This window comes from Zootoca vivipara, chromosome 1 (genome assembly GCF_963506605.1).
Source record: "Zootoca vivipara chromosome 1, rZooViv1.1, whole genome shotgun sequence".
NCBI classification, from domain to species: domain Eukaryota; kingdom Metazoa; phylum Chordata; class Lepidosauria; order Squamata; family Lacertidae; genus Zootoca; species Zootoca vivipara.
The window spans coordinates 24,708,988-24,729,674 of record NC_083276.1 but is presented as its reverse complement, the minus strand read 5'-3'; the positions used below and the strand labels follow the sequence as shown (position 1 = coordinate 24,729,674).

Genomic DNA, 20,687 nt, shown 5'->3' with positions numbered 1-20,687 from the left:
CTTTGGCCAAGTGGCATTCAATGTCCTTTTAAAATATGTTGGGGAGGAGGGGGGCTATTGGGTTGTTTTTGTATTGTGATTTTATGTTGTAACTGCCCTGAGACCTGTGGTATAGGGCGGTATACAAATTTAATAGATAGATAGATAGATAGATAGATAGATAGGTAGGTAGGTAGGTAGGTAGGTAAAGGGGACCCCTGACTCTTAGGTCCAGTCGTGACCGACTCTGGGGTTGCGTGCTCATCTCGCATTATTGGCCGAGGGAGCCGGCGTTTAGCTTCCAGGTCATGTGGCCAGCATGACAAAGCCGCTTCTGGCAAACCAGAGCAGAACATGGAAATGGTGTTTACCTTCCCGCCGGAGCGGTCCCTATTTATCTACTTGCACTTTGATGTGCTTTCGAACTGCTAGGTTGGCAGGAGCTGGGACCGAGCAACGGGAGCTCACCCCGTCACAGGGATTCGAACCGCCTACCTTCTGATCAGCAAGCCCTAGGCTCAGTGGTTTAACCACAGCGCCCATAGCTGCCAAGTTATCCCTTTTTTTAAGGGATTTTCCCTTATGCTGAATAGGCTTCCTCGCGAGAAAAGGGAAAACTTGGCAGCTATGACAGCGCCACCTGGGTCCCTGATAGATAGATAGATACAGTAGATAGATAAAATAAAGCCCACCAGCAGGACCCGAGTACAACTGTTCTGTCCTCTCTTGTGCTATCCAGCAACATATTCCCAGCAAACTGTCTCCAACAGTGGAGGTAGAGCATAGCCAGAAGGAGGGTTTTTGTTGTGTTTGTTTGTTTTTTGTTTTTACAATTTAGTCACCTTTATTTTACAAAAAGAAGGCTCAAAGTAACTGTTAATGGTTAGTAGCCATTCACAGCTACAAATTTGTCTAATCGCCTTTTTAAAGCCATCCAGTATGGTGGTCGTCACAGCCTCTTGTAGAAGGAATGTGGCTGGAAGAGATGAGGTCCACAAACGATGTTCTTTCTTCTTGACAGGGAAGCTTAGGAGTAGCACCAGGAGTGGCTGCTAATAGACATATCATGCCTGTGTCCCTGGAGATTTTAGCCCTTCGAATATTTCTGTATAGTGGGATCCTAGGCATGCCTCTGAAAGTAGCTGCAAACTGTCCACTGGCTATTACATGATACACTGATGAAAAAGGTCAGAGCCCAGAATGGAAACTAAATCCAGGACCTTATTGGGAGAGAAATAGGTTAATGCTGCCAGGAGTTACACTCCCAACAGCAGCTGGTGGTGCATGTCATTCTCAGAAGCAGAAACAAATGGGCAATGGTAGCTTGCAGGGAAGGAAATGTTCCATTCCTTAACTGTAGCATTGAAAGGGTTTGTACGCACTGTGTATTTTTGACTTACATGGGATGGGAAAGCATTTCCATTAACAGGACAGTGACCAATAATACACATGTTGACGATATGTCTCTCAGTATAGCACAGATGCTGCGGAACTCTTGCTTCCATTTTCTTAATTGTAGGCGTTTACAGTGTGCTACAGTTACCGTTCTTTAATTAAAAGTTAAAGTGTTTGCGCTTTTGTTTCGCATTAGAAAGTAACCCAGCGCAACGGCCTGGTTCACCCACATATAAACATTAATGCAGACCCTCTAAGTGTCCTATTTTCCAGGGACAGTCCTGGATTTATAGAAGTCATCCCAATTTCTGATTTGATCCTGGAATGTCCTGCTTTTCCTCAGGATGTCCCTATTTTCATCAGAGAAATGCTGGAGGGTATGGAGTTATGTGACACCCCCCCCCCAGCCAAGGAGTTAAGCAACTATAAAACCTTTAGAAGACATCTGCAGGCACCTCTGCATAGGGATTTTTAAAAAATGTTTAATGTTTTACTAGGTTTTTGTATATGTTGGAAGCCACCCAGAGTGACTGGGGCAACCCAGTCAGATGGGCGAGGTAAATAATAATAACAACAAGAATAAAACAACAATATGACATCACTATTTTCATTGGAGAAATGTTGGAGGATACGTTGATGAGGAATCCTCTGTGTAATGGGGCACATTCATTTGTGCTGCTCCTCTGGTACACACACTATAGGGGGAAAGTTTCTGTGAATTGGGTGTCGTACCCGCACCACAAAGTGCAAGAAGCACGCACAGGGGAGGGCATGTGTGTCTGTTGTGTCATGGTACCTACAGGATTCCTGATCACTGGGTATGTGCATTGACACTCAGTGCATTTTCGCCAACTAAGTCCTACTCAAATAGAAGCAGACCCATTGAAATTAACGGGCCTAAGTTAGTCATATCCATTAGTTTCTATAAGTCTACTCTTAAGTTTGGATACAACTCAGTATATACAATTATGGGTAATTGTAGAGCATGCGATGTGAATCTATTTCAAGACATTGAATTAAAAAAAAACCCCAGAGGCTGGCAACCTAGAGCTCATTCTGTTTTGCATAATGGCATCTGGGAAGTGTAGGCTGCTGGCTCTTTTCTTCTAGCCAAGACATTAAAATATATTTAATTGGAATGCAGTTTAATAATGGAATGATACCGGTACTCACCAAGGTTGGATTCTTCTTTTCCAATGGCAGGGCCTTTTTCTTACCAGGCTTTCAGGGATCTGTCTTTGAAATTCAGATGAGAGTTAACACAAACAGATACGAGATATTTGGAGAGTAAATATATCCAAAAGACTGAAGGAATCAAGTCAGTCCATGTGCTTCAGTGAAGGTAACTCCTTTTCCCCAAGTCCCAAGTTAGCTGAAATGCAACCTATTTTGACTTGGCGTATATGATGCATGTGAAGAAAACCCATGATGATCTGAGTCCAATCCCTTGATGCTCCTGAGAATGAGGAGGAAACTGAGAACATTTAACAACTGGGAGATGTGGCTGACGGTCCACAATTTTATCAAACAATAATGTTTAAAAAATTATATGGAAAGGGATGACATACAGCACTTTGGTGTCTCATTTCCTTTAAAAGTTAGAAGCAGAGAAAGTTGGGGGCTCTTCTTTTTGAAAAGCTATTTCAATTGTTTTTTCACTACTTCCCATATATTTTCCAGAATAATTAGAGGCCTGTGAAGTGGCCTTTCCTGCCTAAAACAAAAGGAATACAGTCATGTAAAAACAAAAGGCAACAACAACAAAAACGCTTCCAATTTTCTGTAATAACATCTCTCTGTTTGGCAGGCTCTTGGGAAGTGAAGCGGCAACCTCCAGAACTGGAAGTGCAAGGTGTGGTTTTTTGTTTTTTTTGTAGTCTTAGCCTGAGCAGCTGAAATCTGAGCATTTCTGGGCATTATAAGGAAAGAGTAAGAACACAGCAAGAGCGAGCGAGCGAGAGAGAGAGAGAGAGCGAGAGAGAGAGAGAGAGCTGTGCACCCTACTTTCACACTTCTGGTGTAAATATCTGTGATGGTGATTGGTCGTTTTGGGCAGTGAAATGCACTGAGCTACTATAGATGCACAGGCAAGAAATGCGAGTCACTTCCACATTCTCTTTGCGAGTTTCTTTGCAACACATAAACTTAGCTACCCTCTTTTAGGGATATAATGCAAAGATGGACATTGACTTTGGCCTGAGGGTGATAGTGGAACTGTGAGGGGGTTCCTGGAACAGCTCTGCTTTCCAGAACATGTTTCCACTCTGTTAGAGGCATGACAATCTGTCTCTCTCTCTCTCTCTCTCTCTCTCTCTCTCTCTCACACACACACACACACACACCCCACTGAATTGAAAATTGTGTGTCCCTGCGCAAAGGCAGAGATGTTAACATCACAAGAAAGCTATCAAATCACAAGACTCCACTGTTTGCAATAAGGGTGTGAGGAATGCATGGATCCTTGACAAATTGACTACATGGAACTGGCCTTTGTAGCACTTTTGTTTCACTCTGTTGAAAAGTATTGCCTGATGATCAGTATCCGCCCTATGGTAAACATTGGACATATCCCCTTATCTTGGTCTTTTACGCCTCCCAGTTTATAAGCTCTTATCAACCTGAAAGCCTTTCCTGGGGTGTAATCCATGTTGGAGTTAATGTCTGATTTCTATTAAATGATTAGGGTGATGATGAATGAAAGAAAGCGTATAAAGCATTACTGTTTGGCCATCTGAAATGATTTTTCTTGATCACACACTTGCAAGGAGCCAAGCAAATATATTAATGCTCCAATTTAGTAGTGCACTTCCACTGTATTATTTATTGAGTCAGAGTATGCAGAGATGGAAGGGACCTCCCAGGCAATGCAGTCCATGCCCTCCTCTTTAGGGTCATGGGGGTATATCCCCCCAACATACCGTACAGAGATATTTTGAAGGACAATCCTTACCATGCTTACTCTGAAGTCCGTCCTATTGAATTCAGTGGGACTTACTGCCAGGTAAATGGGATTCGGATTGCAGCATTAGCTGTTTGGAGGATTTCCAGGCTTAGAATCCTGATTTTGTGTGAGACTTTTGGAGAGGGATTTCTCTTGTGTCCAGCAATTTCCTTTTTGTGCAATACAACAGTGTGCTTGTTTTGAACTGTGACATTTTGCCATTGCCTCCCAATGAAAGCTGCAAAGGGTATCTTGAAACAGATTGTTTTCTAGTGGCAGATAACAGGATAGATATGCACAGTGAATTGCTAAATTGTTTGCATCAGATCAGCCTGTGCCCACTGATACTTCTTGCAGTATCTGTTGCCAGAGTGCTCAGTGCAAGTCTGCCCTCTTCTTTTCAATTCACTCCTTTCAGTTTCTTAAGGTTGGTCTGCAGGTCCCCAGTAAACTGTTAAGACATCTCTTTGCTCGTAATAGTCTGTTTTTATTTGAGAAATTACTTTCGCCATTTGATGAAATTAATTTCAGTAACTTCGTCTTGAAGAAGTCGCGTAAAACACAATAACAGTCTTTGCTCAGGGTGAAAAGTGTCTACTATTACTGCTTGGAAAATAGCTAAGCAATAAAAGGACACAGAGGACATCTCTCTTCTTAAAAATAACACCCTAAATGCCTTGGAGCAGGCTTGCTAGAATAGATCCCCCACACCATTTGCAGATACTTTTCTCAGTTAGCATTTGCAGTGAAGCCGCAGACAACACTGTTGATTTTAATTGCCACATCCCTGCAACCCTCTAACCAAAATAATTCTGTGTATACAATAGCATCTCCAGAGAAGGAATATATAAATGTCAAAAGCTAAGCTCTACACTCTGCACAGAGGACCTTTATAAATCCGGAATAAATGAGGTGTTTAGAATTGCTGCCAGCAGCTCTGGCAAGGGGGATGGGAAGAGGGGGAAAAAGAGAGAGAGAAAAGTCTGTTGATCTGCCCAGATTCTGTTTTTCTTGCAGAAATTTCTTATCAGCAGATGCACACGCATCCTACATGATGCAATTGTGGATCTACCGATAAGGGAATAGTTTGACTAAATGTAGATGGATTGGACCAGTTATTTGGCCGAGTGTTACGATGTGAAACAGCTGAGTGCAGAGCGTCTGTGCATTTTCGGCAGGCAGCCGAAGGATAAGTAAGGAGTTGTCTTGCTGGAATTGTTTGGCATGGATTCTTTGCCCTTCATTTGTCCAGCGTTGTAAGTGTATAAATCAGTTTGTATGGGCCATGATGACTCCAAGATTCACAGCCACTCATCTCTCTGTGACATTGATGGAATCTTTATTGGATCAAATGCATTGGAATTCTAATTATGACTCTCTACTCTTTAGTGTTCCCCTCCAGCCATCAATATCTCGTAAACAATCATATTTTACAAGCTTCGGGAAGATAGTTTAGGCAGATGTGTGCTGACTAGGACAAGGCCTTAACCAAATCACAGCAGAGGGATCATATTCCTCACTTTCAGTGATTGAAGTGAAATCAGAAGGAATTGAAAATGGTAGTGTCATCGTCCTCCTTAACAGGGAGGGGGAGATGGAAAGAAAATAAGCAGCCCTTTGGAAACACTGCTGAATTGTCACAAAGTTACTTGAACATTGATATCATCATTCAATATACGGCAATTTTTTTTAAAAAAAAGATAACATGTGATGTACTTTGCCATTTCATAGGGTATATGCATATTGTCAGAGATGGCTAACCTGTGGCCTTCCATATGTTGTTGGACTAAAACTCCCATCAAGCCCAGCCAGTGGTCAAGGGTTATTGCTGAATCTAGTCTTTGTTCAGGATGGAAGATAGCAGATCCTAATTTATAGTTCTTCTCTAAGCACCTTGCTACCAACTACCATTCAGGAAACTACCAATGTGTAGCTGTAGGAGAATTCACCTTTCCAGTACAGGTAGATTGACCAAGCAAAGAAAACTTTATTATCTAGATTAAAGAAGCATGAAACATGTTTTTTTTTTCCTGTTATGGAGGGTAGGACTTGAACTGTCACATGGAAGATGGAACAAGCTTGTTTTCTCCTGCTCTAGGATTCGAAGCAATGGTTTCAAAGTTACAAGAAAAAAAATCTGGGCTGTCCTCCTCCCTAAAAAAGGGTCAACAACTTTGACCTGAAACCCCCCCCCCAAAAAAAACAGGGGTAGATCAGTGCCAGTTTTTAATTCTGTAAGTAGATTGCAGTCTCTTGGGAGTTGGCCACCCCTGGTCTACACTGACTAGAACTGGCTCTCTAGGGTTTTGGAACTTCCTTGCCCTACCTGGAGATACCAATGATTGAACTTGGAACTTTGCATGCAAAGCATCTATCTGCTCTACCACAGAGGTATATCTGTGGCCAAGGGCCAAATAAATATAGAGCATCCTGAGAGGTGAAGGTAGAAAGACTCAACTCCTGGTAGTCACCGCTGGTCCATCCAGAGAGGGAATGAGTTAATGAGGCTCTGGCCAAGAATATATAACAACAACAACAACAACAACAACAACAACAACAACAACAACAACAACATATTTATTAACCTCCCCCCCCCCAAATCTGGCTGAGTTTCCCCAGCCACTCTGGCTGGGTTGCCTTCAGGGTTGCTTTCAGATGTCTTCTAAAAGTCAGATAGTTGTTTATTTCCCTGATATCCAATGGGAGGGTGTTCCACAGGGTAGGTGCCACTACAAAGAAGGCCCTCCACCTGGTTCCCTGTAGCTTGACTTCTCGCAGTGAGGGATCCACCAGAAGGCCCTCGGAGCTGGACCTCAGTGTCTGGGCTAAATGCTGGGGGTGGAGATGCTCCTTCAGGTATACATCTAACTTATTCTTCCACGAAATTGTCCACTACTCTTTTAAAGGAGGTGAAAAGTGTGAGACCTTTTAGTCTAAATCTAAACTGAAAATAAATATGCAGAGATATTTTTTCTTTTATTTTCTTTTTAAAAAGATTTAAGAAGTAATAATCCCACACCAATATTGGATTTACAAGTTTCACTTGTAAACAAGTGCACCAAGGGTTCATGGCAATGATTTAAGATAAATGAGCCAGATACTTTGTGTGGGCCACTGGAATCTGCTGCCAAAGAATTTTTGAAACATTCACTTCTAAAGCATTTTTCCTGACAGCCCATAAAAAGAATTATGTTCATGTTTAGATGTCATAAATTTACACATTTTTGTTGTCCCACAACATCTTACTCTGGCAACCCAAAATATTCAAGGTCCTGATATTTAATACAAACAACAGAAATGTTAAGATCTGAAGTCAATCAGAGTATGGCAGGCTACTTTGATATCAAAACTGATACCAATTAAGCAAGCCAGCCTAAATATGGAGTGCACGTTCTGTACCTATTAACCACAGGTACATACAGTGCGAAAATATATGCTGTATTAAAGAGATGCAGTTCCCACATCTTCACTCAGACCATTACCGAGTAGAAGTAGCCAATCTGGTACCCTCCAGATGTTCATAGAATCGTGGAATTGTAGGGTTGGAAGGGACCCTGTGGGTCATCTGCTCCAACCCTCTACAACAGGCACCCCCAAACTGCGGCCCTCCAGATGTTTTAGCCTACAACTCCCATGATCCCTAGCTAACAGGACCAGTGGTCAGGGATGATGGGAATTGTAGTCCAAAACATCTGGAGGGCCAGAGGATGTCTGCTACAATATAAAGGTAAAGGTAAAGGGGCCCCTGACCATCAGGTCCAGTCGTGTCCGACTCTGGGGTTGCGGCGCTCATCTCGCTCTATAGGCCGAGGGAGCCAGCGTTTGTCACCAGACAGCTTCCGGGTCATGTGGCCAGCATGACAAAGCTGCTTCTGGTGAACCAGAGCAGCGCGCGGAAACACCGTTTACCTTCCCGCCGGAGCGGTCCCTATTTATCTACTTGCACTTTGATGTGCTTTCGAACTGCTAGGTGGGCAGGAGCTGGGACTGAGCAACGGGAGCTCACCCCGTTGCAGGGATTCGAACCGCCGACCTTCTGATCAGCAAGCCCTAGACTCTGTGGTTTAACCCACAGAGCTACAATATAGGAACCAGCAACTATGTTGTTGGACTCCAACTCCAATCTCTCCAAGCCAGCAGTCAATGGCCAGGGATGAATGGGGCTTGTAGTCCAGCAACATGTGGGAAGGGCTATCACTTGGTCTGGGTGTTTTTGCTCTAAGAATACGTTTTGTACAAGTTTCTGAGTATCCAGGATGGCTGTCTGCAGCCCTTCATAGCGTTGTGTCTTTTATGTGACATAATGGAGATTTCCACCAAGACAGGAAGATATTTTGCAAGGGGGACTCATAATGGAAATGACTTTGTAATCTGTAATGATTGCTTTCTTTTTTTAAGTGATTTTTTAAAGGAAGTTAATAATCCTGGTGATGGTGCTGTTAAACACTTCTCTAGAATTCTCTAGTATTCATGAGCATATATGTGCTGTCATGGTAGATCTAACCCTTTGGCTGGTCTTATGGCATTCTCACTCTGTATGATCCACTTGGATGTCTTCAGACTTTCCTTGGTGTGGGGGGATATTCAGTGTATTGTATTCTTACATGGCATGCAGGAAAATGATGGTCTTGAGGTTGACAGGGATTGTCTGCAACCATCAAATTTATCCATGGCATTGCACAACTTTTTTTGAAAATGTTCTTCTGCAATTGCTGTGAATCACTCAAGGCGACGTTGTGGTTCTCCCCTCATTCCATTGATCCTTACAAGAATTGTATAGGTTAGACTAGGCTTTCTCAACCTTGTAGTTCAAGAACACCTGGGGACCCAACTCCCATCATCCCTGGCCGCTGGCCAGGAATGATGGGAGTTGTAGTCTAACAACATCTAGGAACCCAAGGTTGAGTTAGACAGCAATGGTCAAAAGCCATCCAGAAAGCTTTGTTGCCGAGTGATTTGAACCGGTGCTTATCCAGTCATAGTCCAACATGCTAAGCGTTAAACAACACTATACTATTTTTGTGACAGTGGGAGGAGAAGCATTATTTTGCTGTACTGCTTGTGTTCTACATGATTGTACAAACATTTTTCGGTGATTGAAACTCACAGTGAGAGAAACGAATTCATTTGAAACATTTGCATATCCCATTATGGAATTGATATACAGTCTGTCTCCATCTTGGAAACAGGGGTGTGTTGTGCGGTTTCACATGGAACAGCTGTATCTGCGATGCTATAATTCAATGTGAAAGGGAGAGAAAGTGACAATTCTCAAAAAAGCCTTTACTTGAAAGTTGCTGTAAGTTACTACCTCAGTCTCAGTTTTCAGTCTGATATGTGGAGACCATTATATACCGGTAGGCTTTGGATTCCTTCTTAAGGACAGGGGAGCAATTAGATTCAGTTCAAATTCAAGGCAAATCTAAATAATTTGCACTTTCTGAAACACTGTGCAAACTGAATCACACCCACTCTTAGAAATTTACACGTCTCTGAATTTTGCAGTGCATTTCTCCAATCAAGTGACACATATAAAATGTGTATATTATTATTATTTATTATTTATACCCCGCCCATCTGGCTGGGTTTCCCCCACCACTCTGGGCGGCTTCCAACAAATAGCAAAATACATTAAAATATCACAGATTAAAAACTTCCCCAAACAGGGCTGCCTTTAGGTGTTTTCTAAATGTCAGGTAGTTGTTTATCTCCTTGACCTCTGATGGGAGGGCGTTCCACAGGGTGGGCGCCACTACCGATAAGGCCCTCTGCCTGGTTCCCTGTAGCTTTGCTTCTCGCAGTGAGGGAACTGCCAGAAGGCCCTCGGCGCTGGATCTCAGTGTCCGGGCTAAACGATGGGGGTGGAGACGCTCCTTCAGGTATACATCTAACTTATTCTTCCACGAATTTGTCCACTGAGGCCGTATACTGTGCCAAGGTGGAGTGTGCATTACAAAATGCATATACTAGTAAAAATAATTCATCTAAAGGATTGCATTAGGAACATACGAATATTAGGGAAAACATGCTTTGCAAAAATTGCCTACAAAAGTGCTTTAGAAGACATTTGCACTAAATTGCTGGTGAATCTTCATGAGGACTTTTTGAAAAATAAAAAATCACAAAGTGGTGAGGGAACGTAGAGAGCAGAATTCAAGATTGGGTTAAAAAACGAGAAAGTGGGAGAAACCAAAATTGACAGATTTGCCCATAGAAATTGATGGATTTGCGCATCCCTACTTCTCCCCTGGCTTATAAGAATGTTTTGCAGACTAGTTGTAACTGCCTTTTGCCCCTCTTAACCTGCAACATGGGGAAACTTAAAATTGCATTCTTAAGCCACTCACAGATGTAGCTCTCCTTCCTGCAACATGGGGACAATATACATATTTGATATTGTCATATAAAGAGCTTTTTCCTCCACACACAAAAATAGGAACTGCTCTCATCACCTGCCATCCCCAAACACAGTCAGACCTGTGTTTGAACTTGTGCCAACTCCTGTTTTTGCCTCTACTTCTTCCCCCTTGGTGGCAGGGAGGTGGGGAAGTGGCACGGTGACACCCTGCTCCAGAAGCACAGCTATGCTCCTGTCTTGCCTTTCACCACCGCCTCTTACGAGCAGCTGCCACTTTCACTTCTCTGATTGGAATGCAACATGATGTCAAAAGGAACTAGGAAGTCCCGTCTCAGACAAAAGAATTGTAAGACTAGAACTTGTTTATGTCTGTGGTTGTGCCATGATGAGTAATGCATTTTCCCCAACCTCAACACTCCGAACATATTTGGATTTTATTTTATTTTTTAAAAAAATCAGTGCATGCAGATATGGATATCTTTATCCATTTATTTCCACACGCAACACAAAAAGGAGAGGGACGAAAATGCTCAAGGTCACCTCTGTTGCTTGGCAATGCTCTGTCATGCAACAACTTCTTTTGTATTTGTTTTTAATCTTCTTTCTTCACCTTTAGGAGCTAATGCCACTCTAGCAGAAAGAGAGAGATTTTTTAGAGTGCTTCTTGGTGAAATAATTGTACATAAATCAAGGTGCCATCTTTCCTTCATCTGGGGAAAGGATGGCCAGGAGAAGCACAAAAGCTGACCCAGCCATTTCGGGCAACCTTTTCCATTTTAGAGATAAAAAGCAGGCATCACAACAATGGCGGACTTTCAAATTCTCAAATTTCAGTGGAGCCCTTATGCTGAATTTAAGCACCCCTTTCCTCTGGCTCTGCATTCTATAGCATTATTGTGCTCCCCCACTCACTGCAGTGTGGCGCCCAGTGCGGCCAAACAGGTCACGCTACCCTAAATCCGCTTCTGCTCACAAATGTGAAGGAAATCCTGAAGAAATGAAACAAAGCACAGAACAGGTTTCTGGAGTAGCTCTCCAAATTCCATATATGGAGTTGCTTATTTTGCATATGATTTGGCTCAGTTTCCAGGTAAGGATTGACACGTTCCCCATGTAGAGAGCCATGTCAGCTTCTGAAGTAGGTGATAAGGAGAAGGCAGAGATGATTCGTAATCCACATACCATATTCGATGCACTAAAAAGGGTTTTCTTTTTCTTTTTCTGGGCACTTGCAGTTGCTGGCTGTTCCCTCAGGAGACAGTATGGCCTTCTACTGGGGAGGCCAGGGCTTAAATCGTTGCTCATCCATGGGTGGGCTTGAGGCCTTGTTGTGAGCATTAGGGGAACATACCTGCTTTCCTTGTGGAAGGACAGGATTTCTTTATTCATTTTTTGTTTAAAGGGTGCTTGTGGTGTGCAAAACAGAAGAAGAAAAAGAAAAAGAAAGGGGTGTTGCTTGTTCTCATCAAAGATCCAGCAAAGGAGTCTCTTGTCAAATCTCACAAGTTGAGAAGGGAATTCTCGGCAGCCAGAGGCCCATGTTCCAACAAGACTCGCTTGCATGGGTACACTTTGCTACTGAAAGGCTTAGCTGAGAGCATCTGCTTTGCTGGAGCCGCATGACGACATGTTCAAATATTTGCTTGTGGTTGGCAGCCCATGCTTTTCTAAGCAATCCCACAAAAGATGAAAAGATTTTTTGTTTTGTTTTCATTTTGTCATTAGGGAATCAGATCTAGACTCTGCGGCAGCATCACACACCCAAGATAATGCAGTGCCTCTGTGGCAGACCCAGGTAATGATGGATTCAAATCTCCTCCATTCCACTTGCATGCTCTAACCTGAAGGCTGCCTGTCATTACAAATTACATTTAATTGTGCAGGTGTGGGAGCATTAAATATCCTGTTTTATTTTACAATGGCCTTGTTCCCTGATACACTAGTTACTAATCCAGATTTGTTTGAGTTAGTCCATCCGAGTTTATAGGCCAGACAAAGAGCGGTGTGGAGTGAAGAATGAGTTTGCTTCTATCCTGTGTGAAGAATGATACTTAAAACTCTCCAGTCTGTCTTGACCTTTGTCTGGGGTGGAAGCTGTACGGAGTGGAGACTGAAGGCATGTAGTGATTTTCTTAAAGTGTTAGGAAACTGCCTACAAGTGCACCATCTAGCTCAGTATTGTCTACACTGACTAGCAGCAGCTCTCTAGAGTTTACAGGCAATATCCCCCCCCCAAGCCCTAACTGGAGATGCTGGGCATTGAACTTGAGACCTTTTGCATGCAAAGCAGATGCTCTACCACTTCCCTTCCCTTCCAACCTAATCTCCAGCCTAGAATTGTTATTCTGTTTGCCAGTTGTTTTCAAAATAATAATAATAATAATAATAATTTTTATTTATACCCCGCCCTTCCCAGTCAAGACCGGGCTCAGGGCGGCTAACAACAAATAATATCAACACAAATATAAAAGAAACAATTCAGTTAAAACAACAGAATAATACAATGTTAAAATTCAATTTTAAAATTAAAAATCTACGAATAAGATAAAACCATTATAAATAAAACCTTAGGGGAGGGTAACCGTGGGGTCAGACTGCGTCAGTCCGAAGGCCAAACGAAACAGCTCTGTCTTGCAGGCCCTACGAAATGATGACAAATCCCGCAGGGCCCTAGTCTCCTGAGACAGAGCGTTCCACCAGGTCGGGGCCAGTACTGAGAAGGCCCTGGTCCTGGTCGAGGCCAGCCTAGCCACCTTGTGACTCGGGATCTCCAATATGCTATTATTTGTGGACCGTAATGTCCTCTGTGGGTCATACCGGGAGAGGCGGTCCCGTAGGTATGAGGGTCCTAAGCCGCATAAGGCTTTAAAGGTCAAAACCAGCACCTTGAACCTGATCCTGTACTCCACCGGGAGCCAGTGCAGTTGGTAAAGCACTGGATGAATATGATCCCGCGGCCGGGACCCCATAAGGAGCCTCGCCGCGGCATTCTGCACCCGCTGGAGTTTCTGGGTCAGTTTCAAGGGCAGCCCCGCGTAGAGCGAGTTACAATAATCAAGCCTAGAGGTGACCATCGCATGGATCACTGTGGCTAGATCAGGTTGAGAGAGATAGGGGACCAACTGCTTAATGCGGCGGAGATGGAAAAATGCCACCTTGGCTGTGGTTGCAACCTGTGCCTCCATGGAAAGGGAGGCATCCAAGGTTACCCCCAAGCTCTTGACAGAAGGGGCTGACACTAATTGGGCCCCAGCGAAAGATGGAAGTTGCCCCCCCCCCGCCCCATGTCATCCCGACCCAGCCAGAGGACCTCTGTCTTCGAAGGATTTAGCTTCAGCCGACTCCCACGTAGCCATCCAGCAACAGCTTCCAGGTACTTGGTCAATGTGTCCGGGGCCGAGGCAGGACGGTCATCCATCAACAGATAAATCTGGGTGTCATCAGCATATTGATGACAACCCAGCCCAAAACTCCGGACAATCTGGGCAAGGGGGCGCATGAAGATATTAAAAAGCATTGGGGAAAGGATTGCACCTTGCGGGACTCCACACACCAAGGAGTGCCGCGGTGACAACCCCCTCCCTAGCGCCACCCTCTGTCCCCGACCTGAGATAAAGGAACGCAGCCATTGTTGGACTGTGCCCTGAATCCCAACGTCAGCAAGGCGGTGGTCTAAAAGCTCATAATCGACCATGTCGAAGGCGGCTGACAGATCTAGAAGAATCAGCAGCCCCGACCCGCCTTGATCCAGCTGTTTACGGAGGTCATCTGTTAGGGCGACCAGTGCTGTCTCGGTCCCGTGGCCGGGACGAAAGCCGGACTGGAATGGATCTAAAGCCGATGTTTCATCCAGAAACCTACCGAGCTGTTCGGCAACCGCTTGATTATGCTTGCAATGGTACACACCTCTTGGTCGCTGTTGCCTGTAGCAAGGGAAAGAAGTGTATGAAGAAAAGACAAACATGTTTGAAAGGAGAAAAGGCTTCAAATGTCCCCACTCTTGAGATTTAACACTTTCCCCTAGAGACCACTCTGAGAAAGAGGTTGAAGCCCTGAGATTCCAGGTCCTGGCAGCCTGGCATGACCCTGGCAGCAGTAAACTGTCCTGTTCACAAAGCTGTCACTCAGAGCATCACTCATATTGCCACTCTGTCCACAGATTGTTCAAGACACTTTGGTTACTGAGGCATATATGATGCCCCTCAGATGCTACAGTTCATGATTATCTGCTGCCCTTTTATGGTCACCCCAAACCTGCTGACTGAGCAGATCTTATGCCAATGGTATGGCTGGCTCTGTAGTTGTATTGTTCTTTGCTTAGCTGTCCTTTTAAACTTTATTTTATTCAGTTTTGTTCATTTGCTGTTGAAATCATTTTTGCTGTTGAAATCATTTTTACATACTTTACTCATCTGTACCTAAAATGGCTTTGAGGCGGCTTACAACGTATTTTAAACTATGCATTAAAAAACCCTTTAAAATGGCAATAAAGCTCAAGCAACCATATGCTGCAGGCAGAGGTATAAACAAATCAATCACCAATGCCTAGGGGAAGAAAATGGTCTTTTGAAGCCTAAAAGGTAATAAACCAGGTTCCAGTGGAATGTCTCTGGGCAGGAAATTCAATACCTGAGGACCATTGCAGAGAGAGTTTTAGCCTGGCCCTAGTCAACACCTGCCTAACTCCCAAATATTTGGTCACCTAGAGCATACCCTCCAACATTTCTCTGGGGTAAATAGGGATGCCCCATTCCATAATGATATTTTACTATTTATACACCACACATCTTACCGGGTTGCCCCGGGTTGTCCCAGTTAGGGACGCGGGTGGCACTGTGGGTTAAACCACTGAGCCTAGGGCTTGCCGATCAGAAGGTCAGTGGTTCAAATCCCCGTGACGGGGTGAGCTCCTGTTGCTCAGTCCCAGCTCCTGCCAACCTAGCAGTTCGAAAGCACGTCAAAGTGCAAGTAGATAAATAGGTACCTCTACAGCAGGAAGGTAAACGGCGTTTCTGTGTGCTGCTCTGGTTCGCCAGAAGTGGCTTTGTCATGCTGGCCACATGACCTGGAAGCTGTACACCGGCTCCCTCGGCCAATAACGCGAGATTAGCGTCGCAACCCCAGAGTTGGTCACGACTGGACCTAATGGCCAGGGGTCCCTTTACCTTTACCTTTAAGTCCCAGTTAACAGCCTGGATGCAATATACTGAATTCATCAAAGTTTCCAAACAGTCTTCCAGGGCAGCCTCATATCCAACACATTGTTGTTGTTGTTGTTTAGTCGTGTCCGACTCTTAGTGACCTCATGGACCAGAGCACGCCAGGCACTCCTGTCTTCCACATCCAACACATTGCAGTAGTCCAACCAGCATTTTGCCAGAGCACAGATACACATGGCAAGGCAATGTCACTTGCTTTGTGCTTTCATAGCATTCTTTTGTGTTGTGTGTTCACTGTCTGAAGGCACATGATGCAGCTGCTTTGCTAGAGCTAAGTAAAACCTGAGCGTTGCCAGGGCGTGGATTGTAGAGTGCCTGGATATGCTCCCTTGAATTCCATAGATATAAGTGAAATAGATAAATGTGCTATAAGTAGCTGAATTATTCAACAAAGAGGGGTGTCTATTTAACTCAAGTTTCTCTTGTGATCCTCCCCTTCCTAATCAACCTCAAGAAACTTGGCAACCAAGGTACATTCTGTGACCTTTTCCAGCTGCTCCTCAAACACATTTGATCATCATGGACATGTAATAAGGCTCTGAAAAAATTACCAGGCTAACCTTCATCTGTTTGTGTCAGAATATTGCAGGTGTAATGGCTTTTATGGATGCTGCTGTAGACATTTGGCACTCTGCATTAAATTTCAAGTGATGGGTTTTACCGATTTAAATACTTTCTTCTGCAAGAGGCACATGCCACAGTGCTCAGAAGGTGAAACGGTAGCTGAGTCTTCTCCGCGATTCCATTGCAGTCCCTTTGAGGTGTTTGCCTAATGCAGCAGCAGGGCTAAGCAATTTGCTTTTGTTGCGGTAGAGAGAATCCAGTAATGCAGAGTACGTATGCTGTAGTAGTTCTGTTATCAGAATATATTAAACCTTCACACACAAACAAAGTCTTTATGGAGCTATCATATCAGAAGCTTTAATTCCCAGGATGGTTTAACAATCAATTCCTCTTCTCAAGGAGCTCTGGGAATTGTAGCTCTGGGAGAGAAACAGAAGTCTAGCAGCAACTCACAGCAACTTTATCAAACTGGAGCTCCCAGAATTCTTTGGGGGAAGCCATAATTGTTAAAAGTGATATCACAGAGCTTTATGTGTTTGGTGTAAATGTGGCCATAGTGTAGTGGGACTCAAAATCTCAGATCTAAGAACTCAAGATGGATTGTTGCAAACTCCCTCTAGTAAAGTTATCTCAGGAGTCATTTCCCTCTAGTAAAGTTATCTCAGGAGTCATCCTATACTAAGTCTTAACCTGATCCAATAAGCTTTTTACTTTATGTTGATAGTAACTAGGCAGAGGGCCTTCTCAGTAGTGGCACCCACCCTGTGGAATGCCCTCCTATCAGATGTCTAGGTGATAAAGTATTTATATACCTCCCTCTCACAAGACACCAGGGAGGTTTACAGCAACTTACAAAAATAACATTTAAAAGCAATATAGAACTCTCATTAAAACAAGTGGCTGTTCAGTGCCAATGTAGTCTTTGGGATGCATTTTGCTGATCTGTATTAGGTATCATAATTCTATAGAGTGATCATAGTTTGCTCTCCTCATAGTACATCAACAGAACTGGGCATCCCTTATTTCTTGCCAGACTCAATAGAGGACAGGACTTCTGTGCCTTTAATTGTCCTGCTCTATTTTGAGTCTGGAAACCTTAAAGAGAAACCAGCAGACCCTTTGTTTAATTTCCAAGCAAAGGGTCTGCTGGTTTCTCTTTAAGGTTTCCAGATTCAAAAGAGAGCAGGATTAAAGGCACAGAAGTCCTGTCCTCTATTGAGTCTGGCAACCCTACTCTTTTGCTGAATACTACAAAAAAATATAGGACGTGGGTGGCGCTGTGGTCTAAACCACTGAGCCTTGGGCTTGCCGATCAAAAGGTCAGCGGTTCGAATCCCCGCGATGGGGTGAGTTCCCGTTGCTCGGTCCCAGCTCCTGCCAACCTAGCAGTTTGAAAGCAGGCCAAAAAGTGCAAGTAGATTAATAGGTCTGGCGGGAAGGTAAACGGTTTTTCTGTGCGCTGCTCTGGTGTCAGTGTTCCGTTGCGCCAGAAGTGGCTTAGTCATGCTGGCCACATGACCCGGAAAAACTGTCTGTGGAGTGGACAAACGCTGGCTTCCTCGGCCCATAAAGCAAGATGAGTACCACAAGCCCAGTCGTTCACAACTGGACTTAACTGTCAGGGGCCCCATTACCTTTACAAACAAAGTAGCCAGCCTGTTGATTTCTGTCTCTCTCTCTCTGTCCCAGGATTTGGCCAACACAGAGAGTTGCACAGGATGCAAATTGCTTTTATATGTGTACTTTCCTTTACAGCTAAATTCTTTGTACTTTCAGAGACCAGGAGTATATTTCACTGTGCATGCATGTGGGTTTTTGCATGCGTATAATGTGAATGATTATGCGTCACACAGTTGTTTGCTGCAACAGTAAAGGGCTGTTCTTTTTGTAATATGCACTTGAAATACACTCTACACAGGGATGTGGATTAAGCACCTTGCTCGTTATCTAATAATGCCTGCCTGACACAGATGGGAATCATTCTTGCGGTATAATTGAAATCCAGAGAGACTTCAGGTCCCAGTGCAGGCAGAGGGGTCACCGAGGACAGCTGCTAAGGTGTAGGAATGAAAATAGATTCAGGTGACTCCCTTGGGACTAACACCCAGAACAACCTTCACTCAGCAGCAGCTTTTCAAACTGCTGGGAGTACCTTCGAGCATATAAATAGAACACTAGAACTTTAAAGCTTCATGTTATAAAATCTGCTTAGATGCAATAGGGGAAGTGGCAATCTGTGGTTGCCAAGGGGTGAAAAGCTAGCATTCTCACATATATTTTCCTTAATAGACTGAATCAGGCCTTGGTTCATTTGCCACACCCACACCAAACATTTAAAGGACATGAATCCTGGGGGATGTGGTTAAGCTCTCACAGAGCTACAATTCTCAGCACGCTTCACATACTACAGTTCCCAGGATCCTTTGGGGGGGGGCTTTTGACAAAGAATGGATTGGGTGAAAGTCACTGTATGAATTTTTAAAGGCAAAACACTCATCTCCCACCACCTCTAAAGGAACGTGGCCTTGAGAGACAAGCCAAATATTTGTCGTGAGAATGGTCAACCACACCTTTTATTTGGAGTGGCGTTGCTGTCACCGCCCACAAATTCACAGTGCCTTACTGTATAATAAAAAGTCACAGGAATGGACAAAAGGCTTGCGGGTCTACAATAAGAATCCAGGCACAGGCTGATCTCTCCGGATAAATGTCAATATGCATTATTAAATGAAACAGTGTTTAAAATATGGATTGCTAGATGCGTTTTCCTTCTGAGGACATGGAAGGAATTGAAATGCCTTTTCAAAGCAGATGTCGATGCCTTTGCTTTTTTGATCAGTTCATTGTGTGTGCACATAGTTGTAGATATCTAGTTTGAAGCTTTAATTACAACACTGCTCTCTCTCTCCCCTTCCTCTGCCCCAACCAGCAGAGTGGAGGCAGATCACAGGATTAGAGGAGGACTTAAGACAATTTCCTGAAGTGTTCATCGGAAGGTTTTGGGCCACCTGATATCCTTTTAAATCAGGGATATGTTTCATCTTCTTTAGTGATCCTTGCAGCATCTGACGTGCTGGGTCGCCTTAAGAAACAATTTCAAAGGAGATGGGATTGCAAGATCAGTAGTCACCTTCAAAGTCAGTATTTTTTTTTATACCTCTGGCATGGAAATATTGCAATCTTTTGAGACCTCCGTGGACTCACAACAGAGGATCCCTGTTCTTTCTGTTGTGGGTGTACCTATCTTTCCATTTGAAAAGAGAGGTGGAATGTGGACATGAGAATGACAAACAGTCTAGGTTGCAGCTCAGCTTTTTCTGAAATGTAATTTCAAACAAATGCGTAGGGGCATGAGCTGCTTCATAGCTAATGCCAACCCCTGCTTTGAAATTCTGTACACGTACAGATCCAGTCCTTAGGCTCATGTATATCTCCTCCCCTTCTGCGTTGAGTTTAATCTTGGTTTGTATGAGAAGGATGGTTTGAACAAATCATAGTTTTGCTGGTTCTAACAAAACTGCAAACCATGGTTTGCTATGAACTCCGAAGTAAGTTAAGAAATTGCTGGGGGAGGATTGAGGGATGCATAACCATAGTTTGGTGTACTGCTCGCATGGGCAGCGTCCTGAGACGATGAGAAGTGCACTTTGGAACATCTGGAGAGCACCAGGTTGGGGAAGACTGGTGTAATATGTATTTAAACTGGCACTATAAGTGGTTTTTGTGTGTGTAAGATATATATATATATATATATATATATATATATATATATATATATATCAAGATAATACAGTAAGCTACCGTGTTTCTCATATTATAAGACACGTCTTATATTTATTTTTTCCTCAAAAAAACACACTATGGCTTATTTTCAAGGGATGTCTTATTTTTTTCCTCCTCCTCCTGCCGCGGCCGGCATTGCTGCTGCTCCTATCACTATGTCTTATTTTCGGGGTATGGCTTATATTCCTTGAATGCTTAAAAATCCTGCTATGGCTTATTTTATGGGGATGCCTTAAAATATGAGAAACAGGGTAGGAAAGTCATTTTTGGTTTTGAAAGAAACTTCAGGCTCATCCATAGTGCTGTTTAATGTGAACAGTAAGTTTCCTGCACTTCTATGAATTCTCCACCTGATATTCTTCTCCAAATCACCACCTTACTACATTTCCCCTTCTTTTTGGAGAATCCCTGGTGTGAGAAAATATGGATTGAGGGAGGGGGGAGTATG

At 43.6% G+C, this 20,687-nt stretch overlaps 1 protein-coding gene across 4 annotated transcripts in view; it reads left to right on the top strand.

The window, feature by feature from the left end:
* The window catches only part of FLRT2 (fibronectin leucine rich transmembrane protein 2), a 94,172-nt gene that overhangs the window by 11,458 nt on the left and 62,027 nt on the right, over positions 1-20,687 (top strand). For 2 of the 4 annotated variants that reach the window (XM_035107727.2, XM_035107710.2), the window contains exon 2: positions 12,399-12,468. The exons of the other annotated variants lie outside the window; for them this stretch is intronic. The gene's annotated coding sequence lies outside the window, so the exon portion shown is untranslated. The remainder of the gene's footprint in view (positions 1-12,398; positions 12,469-20,687) is intronic. 4 annotated transcript variants of the gene reach the window in all.